This window comes from Ambystoma mexicanum, chromosome 3p, assembly GCF_040938575.1.
Source record: "Ambystoma mexicanum isolate Mex_15411 chromosome 3p, UKY_AmexF1_1, whole genome shotgun sequence".
Classification (NCBI taxonomy): Eukaryota; Metazoa; Chordata; class Amphibia; order Caudata; family Ambystomatidae; genus Ambystoma; species Ambystoma mexicanum.
The window spans coordinates 1,195,427,243-1,195,441,776 of record NC_090925.1 but is presented as its reverse complement, the minus strand read 5'-3'; the positions used below and the strand labels follow the sequence as shown (position 1 = coordinate 1,195,441,776).

The window sequence follows — 14,534 nt, the reverse complement described above, 5'->3', positions numbered from 1 at the left end:
AAGCGCACTAGATAGCAATTATCAAAAGAAGCTGATACCCAATTTTATCAAAAGGCCTTATCGTTGGCCTCTTGGAACACCAGAGGACACTCCCACCTAACTGATCACAATACCGTAAACCTAGGTCAATTTGACATATTTTGTCTCCAGGAAACATGGCTCCAGGAAAAACCATCTATGGACGGTTACGACATCGTGATCTCGCCAGCTGTTAAAGGCCGACTAGGCCGCCCCTCAGCAGGCCTTCTGATTGGGATTCGGTCAGATCAAAACCTAAAACTTATCAAAACAACGGCAAGATCCTACAAGGTGCTGGCGGTCTTAATTGAATGGAACCCGGCACACGAATTCCCGACACCACAAGCAAAGCAGTCCTCAGTCCTACCGCTCGCTCTGCTCACTACTTACTGGAATCCACAAAGGTCCTCGACACCACTCTTCTGTCAAACTATTGCTGAGGCAATCGACGAGATTCTTAGTGAATGGAACACCCCTTATCTACTTATCTGCGGGGACCTCAATGCGAAATGCATTCAACCACAAAACACTCCCCGAAACTCGACCATCACCACAGCAGCGGAGCTCAGGGGCCAAGCTTGGATGACCCTGATGACATCAAGGAACCTGCATAACACTGCCTGGATCTTAGAAGGCCAGCCACATCTACCGACTTGGGAGAGAAACCGGTCTTCAGCCACTCTAGATTACATCTTTGCCTCCCAAGCACTGTGTGCAATTATTCAAGATTTTCGCGTAGTCAAAACTCTACCAAGCGACCATAATATGCTAACAGTATCCTGGCCGTCTACCGGCCGCATTGCACCGAGTTACCTGCCATCGGTCGAAACGAATCCCCAACTAACGCGTCTCCGCTTGACATCGGCCAACATCAGAATCATCACTCAACAGTACGTCTCTGACATTAAGTCAGAAACGGTTCTCGTTCCATCACCAAGGCCGAACTACCTACCTATGGTTCTCAAGCATATGCATCATGTGAAACAACAGCTGGCGTCCCCAAAAGCCCATATTCATCAGTACGATAAACAAATAGCACTGAGAAAAAAAGCACTGAGACTACTCAGAAGACGCGCCAAGGCTTATAACACCATTGTTGCATGGGACCGATGGAAAGACGAAAACAAAATCTATAAATCATGGATCAGAGCGCGCCGAGCCGCACTTTACCAGCACGCCGCTGAATCAATGACGAGAGTCTTAATGTCAAAGAAAACCGCGGACTTCTGGTCCCTGGTAAACGCCTCCCATGGTATCACAACCTCAACTATCATCAACGCAGTCCCGGAACAAGTCTGGGTCACATTTTTCACCAATCTTTTCGCCAGTCCGCCCTCTGCCACTAACACGTCTTTTGATACTACGGCCGCCCCTTGGATCGATCTGTCAGCTCCAGCAGACATAAGTGCAGCTATTCTAAAACTAAAATCTTCACGAGCTCCGGGCCCAGATGGCCTGACGAACATAGACCTAAAGAAACACCACCTGGAATGGTCCAGCTTCATCAGTATTCTGTTTGACCACTGTCGATCCACTAGAAAGATTCCAGCATCATGGTCCAAAGCAATCATCATCCCAATCTTCAAGCAAGGAAGCAGGGAAGCGCCTGAAAACTATCGCCCAATCGCCCTATTGGACATAATGGGTAAACTTTTTGCGTCTCTCCTCTTGAACCATTTCAACCGATGGGCGAAATTGGCCCCCTGCAGTGACCCATTCCAACTAGGCTTCAAGAAAAACGGCGGCGCCGCATTAAACATCCTCATACTCACCATTCTGAAAGCCAAAATAAAACAAGGGTCCCCCACAGTCTACGTGGCGTTCATCGACCTCTCTCAGGCATTCGACAAAGTTGAGAGATGTAAACTGTGGAGAAAGCTGGAAAACTGGAACTGCCCGAAAGACGTGCTACTACCAATAATAGCCCTCCATACCAACAATACACTCAGTGTCCGGTTGAACAGACAGGGAGCACTATCTAAAGAAATCCCCGCTCACAGAGGAGTTAAACAAGGCTGCCCTCTAGCCCCTGCTCTGTTCGTGGCTTTCCTGGGGGACTACAAAGACTCGGAAGCCCAGGTCCGAAGCTTCCCGCCCAAGTTCGGCAACAGTTCCCTTTCACGCCTTCTCTACGCGGATGACCTGATTCTGTTTGATCAAACCCCGATCGGCCTCCAGCGGCAGCTGGACAATCTGGAAGCCTACATGACCATCAACAATATTCAGATCAATCAGACGAAAACGAAAATCATGATCCTCTCCAGATCGGGCCGCTCCAAGAAAAAAACTCGACCCTGGTCAGTGTGTAAAACCAACATTGAAGTGGTCTCGCACTTCAAATATCTAGGAGTGATTTTCGATGGCTCCTCGCAGGAACTCACAATGCAACAACGTCTGTGGTCTAAAACTAAACAACTTACATCTCAACTAAGAGCGATCGACAGAAAGTATGGCAAATTCTCGCTAGTACCGGCCATTAATTTTTACAAAGGTAAAATGGTACCGACCCTGACCTATGGCATGGACGCCATGTTCACTGTTCCGTCCACACTGTGGCGGTCTCTGGAAGCCTACATTTGGAAATCGCTCCTAGGCCTACCCACCGCCATTCCAATCGAAGCCATCAGACGAGACCTGGGCCTCTTATCACTAAGTGCCTCCGTCAGTGGGTCCTCATTGGCCCTCTTCAGGAAGATTCTTATTAAGGACGGCCTGCCAATTTCCAACATCATCGGCCAAGAACTCGAGTCATCGAACTGTAAGGCTGTCCATAATTGGACTCACCTTCAAAAAACCAAACTGGAAGACTTGCACTGTACATTAAACGACCTGATCTCAAACCCGCAAAGAGTCAGTGAAAAATTGAAACTACAAGACTGGATCAACACTTCTGACAAAGCGGCGGCAACCAAGTTCCTTAATCATCTTCCACCGACTTACAATAAATTGAAACTTCCCATGGCGTACTGTCTGAGATTCCCGGACAAAAAGCTTCGCTCTATATTTCTAAGAGCACGCTTAAATCTGCTCCATACGCGGGAAATCTTAGCGATGAGAAGGTTGGCGACCGACACTACATGCAGACTGTGCAAACTTCCGGACTCTACTGAGACTGTTCGCCACCTTCTCCTAAACTGCCCCGCTTTAACTCAAGTCCGTACAGCCTTTCTATCTCCCCTATGGCTCGACTCGGTACTGATCGATGAGCAAACATGGTGGTACCGTTTAATATCTGGTGAAAAATCCCGCTGGGCTGCTGCGACGGCCAAAATAATGGAAGCTGCCTTCAGCAAAATCAACGCTGCAACCTAGGCGCTCCCTTGGCCATTCACTTCCAGTGGCAAGGCTCCTAGCATCTGATGTCCGTGTCACAGAAAACCTTTGAGACCACTACTGCACACGACACGCTGTGATTTTATCCCCAAAATCTCAAGATGCTCCCCATATTCTTAGGTCGCATCCTTGTAAAAATCTTTCTCTTTGATTATAGACAACTAATAAAAAAAAAAATTTAAAAAAATAGTAGAAAAAAACTGGTATTTGGATTAATGCATTGCTTAATGCACTACGTACCTCATGATATTTATTCCAATGATCCTTGACACTTTTTTTTTATTAACATTACAATAAGAATCCGTTGTACAGACTTTTCATGAAAGGTAAATGCACATGTGATGTCATCAGTGATGTCATCAATGACATTTGTGATGTCATCTTTGATGTCCTGCGTTAGTATTAGCAGTGCACAATGGCGGTGCGAGTTACGGTTGCTTACCTTACCATAACTAGCGAATTTCAGGGGGTTTCGGTTTTACTTTGAACCAGAACGTCCCTTTAACAAAGCTAACCCTTCCCAATGAAATATTTTAGTGTCACCCATAATCAGGGATCTGTTGCCAGATGTGTTATACTTGCACTATCTCTAAGGTCAATATCGGTCAGTAATTCAAGGGGTCACTTCTGTCCCCCTTCCCAAATATCGGAATTACCACTGATTGCTTTGAGGAAGGGGGCATAGGTCCCTGTGACTTATCAATAGTCATTGAAAAGGCTAAACTCATCAGATGGAATGACAGGTATGTGTGGTAAAAGAACAGTATTTAAGTTCCATCTGTCACACTGCCTCCATGATGTGTCTTTTTAGATGTGTAATTGTCAACTTTGTTCCTTTGCAGAGCCCCTCTGATGGCAAAATATTGCATATTATTAAAATTACAGCACATACGTTCAAGCTTTAGCTAATGAGGAGGCATTTGTCCTACAGTGTTTCACTCTTTAGAGACCGAAACTTTGAGCCAGTAATTAACTGTTCATTGACACTGGATCCGCCGTGGCCTGTGTGAAGAGAAGTGGGGGCAAAAAAGTAACTTCTAAATGTTTGAGATAGTGGAAGGTGAGGGTGACCACATAGAACCAGTCTCATTCTGTTTGTTGAAACAGTAGTTGTTGTTGAAGTGGGTGCAGAGAGCAACATAACACTGAAAAATTGCATCAGCTCAGTGTGGAAACATACCTAAGCATGTTATATATACCGATTGGTAAAGTTAGATTGCCAGTGAACTCCAGATAGAATAAGATGGACTTTCCCTCTTGGGAAGAGCGCAAATAGTGGAAATGAGGTGCTCCTAGACTGAATTCTACAAGACTGAACAGGGTGACATTTTGCAAGGCCCACCCCAAGTGGCCTCCGCTACCTAACATAGAACTTTATTTCCTCTTCTTCCATGTCTCACCAATTTGCAAAGGCATCCCCCAAGACAGTGAACAAGCCCAATTGGTTTCAGATACAAACCCTCTTTGTAAATCCAGAATGATAGATCGATATTGCAAGAAAACAGGAAGCATGGTACTCTCAATTATAGAAGGCGCCAGACACAGCTGGAAAAGCATATACAACCTTCTTACAGTCAATCCTTACACCCCTAAAGGCCCCACCATTGAATAATCTCAAACTGTGCATTACAGGACACACATGGCCTAGCTGTATTTGTGGGAAATGGGACCTAAAGCAATTTAAAAAGTAAACCAATGTCTAGGATTTTGACCATATGCTCTCCGTTGGTGCACTCGTGCACAGTTTCACTTAGAGAATAAACATACAAGGCAACTCATACCATTGAAATTATGTCTACAAAAAACATTTTACACTATTATCGGCGGGCCAAGTAGGCTGCAGAAACTCGGCCTTCGTGCTGGTGACACATGATGGATATGTGGCCTGGCCAATGCCAATCCCTCGCATATATTATGGGCATGCCCCAAACTAAACAATGGGATGAAATGTGCATTGAACTGGATGGCATTGGAGGGAAAGAAAGTCCCCAGATTGGCACATACAGTTCTGTTGCATTACTTTTGCGACTTGATGAGTTTTCCAAAGCTGAACCAAATCTGCCTTCTGCCTCTGGTGTAGCTTTGGGTGCTGGGAGACCATGACTACATGACCCAAAAGGACTGAGGGAAACATCCAACATAACCCCCTTTGCACCTCCTTGTTGTTGTTTTAATGATGCCAACTACACATAGATAAACACATTCTGTGTCCATGTTCACAAAAAGGGTGTGGCAGATAGTGATTCTGCTGATGTTTCTTGACATCTGCCTGTAGAGCCCAACAAGTAATGCTCTCCAAGAGCAGTGATGATGCTGTTTGGGTTCGATAGGTTTTCTCTTACATTCTCTACAACTTTAGCATTGAATGGTTGTTTGCAAGTTAAATGACAAACTGCATGAACCTTAAATGAATGCACATTTAGATCTGTATATCTTTTTGGAATAATGTTAAATGTTCATAAACAATGTAAAAAATATATAATTCTTTAAAAGAATAATTATTATCCTTTATGTGCTTTTTGTTTCATATATGAAGGTACATAAACGCTTCTGTGCAATGTGTGATTGTTTTGTTCCTCTCATAAGCACACACAGACATTTTCTTTGGAAAGCAGCATTCAGTTGTCATGCCAGAATAAAGAATTGAACAGCCATTAGCTTTACACCATTAGTCATGTTTATTCAATTGGATTTCTTCTGCTGATGTATTTTGTGGTCACACACAGCACACACAAACACATACGTTCATTGAAAATCCAAGGAATCCGATTAGCAGATACAATTACCCATGTGAAGCTGCACACGCCTTCTTAGCACAACGCTCGCACAAAAGCCGTTGCCGCCCACCCAAACACCACTACAGACAGACTCCAAGGCCTCTTTGACGGAAACAAAATGACGCGAGGTGGCGTTGCCCGTGATGCTGTGAATGAAGACAAAAACGCCAGGAATTAAGATTAAGCTGGTCTGAAAAGAACCCGAATGAGAAATTATGAGGAATCCTTGAGACAAAGCTATCAGTTGACTGCACACATTTCCGCTCAATTATGCCACCTTTCCACATCGCTAATATAATTTTACAACATAATGCTTCTTTATGGAGATGGATGGGTATGGCGCATGCTAATTCTTTCAGGAGACACTAAGCCATTATTTGGCACGCAAAGAAATATGTGAGGGCAGGCAGCCTATCAGGAACGCCACAGCATTCTTTCAAATGTCAGGAAGGTATGCACCAAACAAACTATTTAGAACACGAGCTGGCCCACCCTTGCAACGCTGCTGCAGTTAACAGGCACAGAGCAGACCTAGGACTCGAACACATTTCATTGGGATGCCTCCTGTTCTGTTCTGCTAAGCACCTAAGGAAAACCAACAGTCAGGCAGGGCCCAAAGACCTGCCCCCCCAGGGGGCTAGACAAGTTGGCTATGCGGCACTGTACGGTGTCCAAAACAAGTCGTGGGACTGAGAAAGCAGCACGGGCCAGAGGGGGTAACATCAGTACCTGGTGCCCAAAAGTATGATATTATTATGATATGTGATTATGGTTATCTCCATAACCATATCTGCACAATAAAAACCTACGGCCTTTTATTGCCAACACTTGACAAAATAAGAATTGAGACTGAGCAGGAAACAACACCCAGAGGGTGAGGATAAGACAATGAACAACGAGAACAACTCTGTAGTCACAAGAAACCAATCGCAACACAAATATGGACAAGAACCACAGCTGATACTAACCCATGTACAATATTAGATTGTGCATTCTGATGTTTTTGCTTTAGCTTATTTTAAAAGTCACTTTTTTGGCTGTGGCAGGCTGCGACCCTCTTGTTGCTGAACCAGTCACACGTGCGTCTTAATAAGATACTCTGCTGCCACTGAGGTCAAGAGGTCAGGCTGCAATGAAGAAGGTGAGCCCAAAGAAAGAAATGGACGGTGCCATCTCCAGGAGGGGTGGAAACAGGACTTCAGAGCTTCTTGTGCTCCCCATCCCCCTTCAAGCCATTAAAGAACCGTTTTGAAAATCGGGTTTTCTTTTTCTTTGTGCATTACAACTGTTGTACAGTTTTCTGGTACTACATGAGTTGCAACAGTGCTGTGCTGCAGGGGGGCATCATGTGCTTCTTCTGGGTCGTGGCTGAATTCCGATTGGTCCTAGGAAACCAGGGACCATCGTGATTCTATTAATAGCATATTGGCAAGTATTATGCACTTCTCTTTTCTTGTTTATTAGACAGCAGCAAGATAAACAGACAAAACTACTGCTCCCATGATCAGTGGCTCATGCTCCGAGCCTTCCCCTCTGTCCTCCAATCACCATCCAGCCTGCTCTACAAATGCTTAATGCAAACCGCTTTCCATACTCTTTTCTTCTGTCACACATCTTCTGCAGCATCAGTGCACTCGCAACCTTGAAACACGTGTGTATAGGTGCATTATAAATACCATATCATATCATAAATCATCGGACCATCAGACATCACGATCCCTGATCCTCAGAAAAATGTCTACCCATCACTTTCCCCAAAATCTAAGGGAATAAAAAGTCAAGCTTGTCAGACAAAAATGGGCTTGGAAAGGGGATAATACTTGCCTCCATGCCATTAGCAGAATGACGAGAAACTCCAATTGTGCACATTTCAAAGCTGCGAACACATTAACTCAATTGGCTGCATTGAGAAATTTCTCTAGATGGGCATTCTGACCAAAAGGCGTTTGAATCCATGGCACCCCTGAAAAGCTGGGCCTCAAACATTGCTGTATACACCCCTGCCGCTTTCATGACTCCCTCGACCCGCCAAGTCATTGTGGGGATGAAACTGGAAAATAAGGCTTTCGAACAGGACAGAAACAAAGCCTGAGCATCTTCCAAAGCCAGCCATTGCTGTCTAATAGTGCACACATGGGACGACACAAACATGTGTGTTAGAAAATGCAGAAAATCGATGACCATAAAAGCAGTACGCCAATACAACTAAAAGGAAACCTTTTAGCCATAAATACGGTTCCTTTAAGAGCCAAATCAAGGACATCCACTACTCACAGGAACACAACCAAATACATCAGCAAAACCAACTTTGACGAAACCTGATTCAAAAACAATAGCCACTGAATGGCCATTTCTCAAAAAAAACTAAGCACCAAATTAACATCCCAAAGATGGGAATGTGATGGAGTAGGCAGAGTCGTGATTCACATACCTTTCAATAGATAAGAAATCAATACGCTCTCACCCACTCGTAACCATCTACCAGGTAATTGTATGTAGAAATAGCACAGCAATACACATTAACTATCCAATAGGAGGGGTGTAACTAAGACAAAATATTTACCACTGATACTACACTGACTTGAAGGGGATTCAGCCCTCCCTGAAAATACATGCGTACCCAGGTTGCCCATGCTGAATTGTATGATCAAATGGTGCCAGGTGGCCAAGAGCACGTGATGAATGCCGAAGCAGAGACAAAAACGCCCAGAGGGGAGCAGCGTTCCCTAATATCAGCCAAATGGCTAACCAAAGGTGGCCCTCTAGAATGAAAGAATGTGACTTCACCTCTGAATGTAAGGAAACACTGGTGGTAACTGGAATTTCTATCAACAGTTCAAGAGCCAGTGGGTACCATGGTTGGGATGGCCAAAATGTACCACTCAGTGCACAAAGAAGAAGAGCGTACACACACCCTCCTCTAATCCTATGCAAAGGCAATTGTCAAAAGGGCCTCAGCTGTAGAACCGAGGCAGCTGGGAATTGAGGGGGATGCAAAGTGATCGATCTGCAGGGGATGGCAGAGACCATGAAGGGAGCGAAAAACCTCAGACAACAGGCACCAATCCACGGAATCTCAGCAATGTTGCGAGTACCAATCTGCATTTGTGCTGGACACTACCGGGATGAAAACAGCCCACACTTTGAGCTGGCGAGGAAGGCAAAACTCCCAAAACGGCTCTGCAAGGTTGGAGAGGTCCCTGGACCTTGTGACCCCCTCAGCTTGTTGATGTATTGTAGAGCTGGATAATTGTCGATTCAGAGAGTGATGTAACAATGCCATTTGCCCTTTGTGAAGCTCTGGGCTGTAATGGATCCAACAAGATTCTCCCAGCAATAAATGAACTTGAGGAACTCCATCTGAGACCACCAATCCCAAGTAGAAACCCCACCGCCGGGAGCACTCTACCCGCTGAGGCTGGCATCAGACTCTAAAATAAGACTGGGGGCTGTACTGAAGATTGCCCTGCCATTCCAGATGTCCATTTGCTGAAGCCACCGGATCAATTTGTGGTGTGCTTCCGATTAAAGCAGAACCCAACTGGAATATATTGCACCTTTTGAAGCTTGCAAATGCCCTGTAATGTAGGAGCGCTGGAAATACAGCTTGGGTCCATGCAGACAAAAGACCAACAATCCTGGCTACTTAGCAATTTGAAAGAAGGCAGGCCCACAGGGACCGCACAACCTCCCGTTTAATGTTGAAAACCTACCCCCTGTGAAGCTGAAGAGTTGAGGAAGCAGAATCAATCACAAAATAACCAAACTGGAGATGTTTGGAGGATCACAGTTGACAAGAAATCCAAGCCACATAAGTACACTGACCATGAACTGGAGATGCTTATGAAGTAAAACTGGGGACTAGGTTATTATGAGAATATTTTCTAAGTAATTCATGAGCCAGACATCTAAAGACTCAAGACCTTAATGACTGGCAGAAATAATTTGGAAAAACACCATGAGGCGGAGGATAAACACAAGGGCAATGAAAAGAACATGAAACAGCTGATGATGCCACTGAAAACACAGAAAATGCTTGTGCTCCTTTGCGATAGTAATAAGAAAATAGGCGTTTGTGGTCCGACCAAACCAAGCATTCACCTGGCCTCAGCAGATCTCTCCTACTACCCCTTCCTTCAAAGCTAAGAATCTTGGGGTCATCTTTGACTCCACACTTTTCTTCTCCTCACACATCTCTGAAGTCTCTAAAAAGTCAAACTTCTTACTGCACCTACTTAGAGGTACTCTGTCTTTCCTCTCCTTCCCACAGAAGCTCACTGGTTCTCTCTAGGTTGGACTACTATAACAGCCTCTTTCTAAATCTACCTGCCTCCACTCTCCACCCTTTACAACTAATCCAGAACAGGATTAATTTGATAAATGCTCCATTATTTAAATGGATTTAGGCCACTCACTGAGTGTCACAAGATTCTCCCTTTCTCACCTGTTTCTCCTTTCTTGTGACTTTCTTGGGCGTAGCTTCCTTCTTTCTTACTGTCCGGGACTTGTATAAACCTGGACGTGGGTCTTCGGAGTCCAGTGTGAGGTTGTAGCCTTCCGCTAGGAAGCGTTCAGTATCTGGGCGAGGAACCAGAAGGAGGCGCGTCGGTTCGAAAGGAGTCGGGCTCCGACTCCGAGCACCGGGATTTTCCAGGAGATAATCATGAAAACAAGGTAAGGGGAAAGGAATGAAAGAGTTCCAAGAAGGAAGGAAACAAGATATCAAGGAGAGCACGAAGCGAACTTCGGAACCGCACGTCTAACTACACCAACAGTAGTGTTGAGACGCGTGGCGCCGCGGGGCGTGGCCTTTTTCTAGGAAGCTGTACGTTGCATGAAAAGGCTGGTGTGCCGCACTGCGAAAGCGCCGGCCATGATGGTAGGACCGCAGAGTTTACACCGCGGTGCAACATGGACCATGAAGTCCAGAACGGGCGAATTCGGCGGATCATGACAGCATGCGTCCTCCCAAGCCCCGCACCTCTGTGTTTGCCTGGGTAGATCCGATGATATCTTTGTAATAGACAAGGGGCATTCATATTTGAGACTGGTTCCCAGGTATGCACACTGGGAGAGTATCCTTTCCATTCAACCAGATACTGAAGTTGGTCGCGTCTGCATCTGGAATCCCATATTTCCTTAAGAGTGTTACAATAGGGTGCACAATGTCAGAAAATGCGGGTATGAATTTCCTGTAAAAGGTAGCGAGCCCCAGGAAGGATGGAATTTGTTTCAGAGTCGTGGGAACAGGCCAAGACAGGATGGAGTCAACTTTGGAAGGATCCATTACGATACTTTTGGAGCTAAGAACAAACCCAAGATAGTGAACGGTTGACACATGGAAAAGACATTTTTCAGGTTTGGCCAGGAGCTTATGGTCACATAAACATTGTAGAACTGCCCTAAAGTGTTCTTGATGGTTCTGAGGTTCCTTGGAGTAAAATCAGTATATTGTCTAGGTATAAAATTACGAAAAGGAACAACATGTCAGAAAAAACCCGATCCACGAAGCGTTGGAATACTGCGGGGGCATTAGCGAGACCAAAGGGCATTACTAGATACTCAAAGTGGCCAAAGGGAGTTCTGAAGGCGGTTTTCCACTCATTGCCTTCCTTTATACGAATGAGATGGTAGGCACCCCTGAGATCGAGTTTTGTGAAGATGACAGCACCTCTCACTGCCTCCAGGATATCCGAAATAAGAGGTAATGGGTAGCAGTCCTTGAGAGTGCATTGGTTGAGGTCACGGTAATCCAAACATGGCCGAAGCTCCTTGGAGTCCTTTTTAGGGACGAAGAAGAGAGAAGCGCCAGCTGGAGACTTGGAAGGTCAAATAGTTCCATTTGTTAAATTGGTGTCCAAATATTCTCAGAGGGCTCTCTTTTCTGGTTCAGACAAGATGAACATTCTTCCAAAGGGAATCACCGCTGAAGGCTCTGTATCAACGGCACAATCCTCAGGTCTGTGAGGTGAAGAGATTGAACAATGGCTGTTGAAAACACATCTGATTATGTTTGGTATGCTTGGGGAATCTGGATGATGTTGGAGACAGTTAATGACGATTGCTGAGGTTCCTGGGGTTTGTCTGAAGGACTTGGCAATGTGGCAAGAGATAAATAATGGGACATGCAATGTTCTGACCCGAGAAACAAGGATCCTGAGGCCCAATTGTTGTAGGGTTTGTGCTTCTGTAACCAACGCATGCCCAAAACCAAGGGGGTAATGAGCCGACTTAATGATGTCAAATGTGAGGCTTTCCTGATGATTATTTATAGACAGCAGTAAATCCTTGGTTTGGTGGGTTATGGGTCCAGAAGACAAGGGTCTGCCGTCAATGGCTTCGACCGGTTGTACTATCTCCTTGGTTTCTCGTGGGATGTGATGTTTGACAACCCATTCATCGTCTATGAAAATGCCCATGGCATCACAGTCCACTAAAGCCAGGATGGGGTAGGATTCCTTTTTGGAAAAGGATAAGACTGTTTGCAGGATTACAAGATTGTTCTGACCAGGAGGTTTCAAGGAGGGAATAGATGAGGAGCATACATCTTTCTCCTGAAGCTGTGCTCCGCCTAGGATTGGGAGCTGGCGTTTCCTGAACGCAGAGGTGGCGCTATAGGACATTCCCTTATGAGGTGTTTATCAGAGGCGCAATACGTGCACAGTCCAGTATTGATCCTACGGATCCTTTCCTGGGGGGAAATAGGTCCTCGGAAGGCTCCTAGTTGCATTGGTTCAGGTTCAGAGGCTGGAGTAGTGGTTGCTTCTTTTGGACCGGGATAGTTCGTGGCTGGTTTAGGAGATGTTGATTTGGATTTCCTCTTCTCTGCCTTCCTTTCCTGAATCCAGAAATCAATCTGTAGAGAGAGGTCCATGAGGGCTTGAAAGGAGCTTGGGCGGGCTACTCTGGCTAATTTGTCCTTTCTCTCATCACTTAAACCTCTTCGAAAGATGGTAAAGCTGGCTTCCAAGGGCCAATCAGCCTTTTTAACTAACTGTTTGAAGCGTGTCACATACGTGAGCATGTCCTGGGTTCCTTGTTGGAACTCGAGCAGTCTTTCCCGAGCACTGAAAACAAGCTCAGGGCGATCACACATGGCCTTAAGGACTTCCACAAACCCTTCATAATCATCCAGGAGAGCATCACCAGCGTTAACTAAGGGAGTTGCCCAGGTTAAGGCATTGCCCTTGAGATGAGATATCATCAAGCCAACCCTAGCTCGTGGGGTGGAAAAATAGTAGGGCTTAAAAGTGAAATGTACCAAGCAAGAATCTAGGAAGGCACGTAGAGTTTTTGACAATCCATGGTACTTGTCTACTACTCCGCCTAATAGGACACTTTCTTTGACAGCAGAATCTCTGGACAATACCAGCTGCTTTAATGCAGCATTCTCAGCCGTAAGATTTGGAAATTCAGCGGTTAATTCTTGCACCCACTCATGAGGTCCTGGATAGCGGCTTCCATATCTGTCTCTGGATCAAGTTTGAGGCGTCTCAATCTGTCACAAGATTCTCCCTTTCTCACCCGTTTCTCCTTTCTTGTGACTTTCTTGGGCGTAGCTTTCTTTTTTATTACTGTCCGGGACTTGTATAAACCTGGACGCGGGTCTTCAGAGTCCAGCGTGAGGTTGTAGCCTTCCACTAGGAAGCGTTCAGTATCCGGGCGAGGAACCAGGAAGGAGGCGAGTCGGTTCGAAAGGAGTCGGGATTTTCCAGGAGAAAATCACGAAAAGAAGGTAAGGGGAAAGGAATGAAAGAGTTCCAGGAAGGAAGGAAACAAGTTATCAAGGAGAGTGCGAAGCGAACTTCGGAAAACGCACGTCTAACTACACCAACAGTAGCGTTGAGACTTGCGGCGCCGCGGGGGCGTGGCCTTTTTCTAGGAAGCCGTACATTGCATGAAAAGGCTGGTGTGCCGCGCTGCGAAAGCGCCGGCCATGATGGTAGGACCGCAGAGTTTACACCGCAGTGCATCATGGACCATGAAGTCCAGAACGGGCGAATTCAGCGGATCATGACACTGAGTCCTATTTTGATTGTCGGAATCTATTATCATTCCCATTCACAAAAAAGGAGACCTGTCTATTCCTGCAAACTATAGGCCAATAGCCCTCCTTGATGCGACGAGTATGTTTTTTGCATCTTTACTTTTGAGAGATTTTCATTGTTGGGCTACTCGACTAGGAGTAATATTCTCATTTCCAGATTGGATTTAAGGCCTCATGAGTACCTCTGTTAATGGTAATATTTTGGCACATATTCAAGCTGCAGTAAAAAAGGGTCTATTGACACAACCAATATGGCCTCAATGGATTTGAGCAGTGCCTTTGACCGAGTCAACCGAAAGACCTTGTGGGAAAAAGAATTGGCCAGCCGCATACCTGCTGCTCTAGTAAACTTAAGAGCA

At 45.5% G+C, this 14,534-nt stretch overlaps 1 protein-coding gene across 3 annotated transcripts in view; it reads right to left on the bottom strand.

Moving 5' to 3' along the window:
• Positions 1–14,534, bottom strand: part of SPOCK1 (SPARC (osteonectin), cwcv and kazal like domains proteoglycan 1) — a 3,006,883-nt gene that overhangs the window by 1,845,606 nt on the left and 1,146,743 nt on the right. The window lies entirely within an intron of this gene.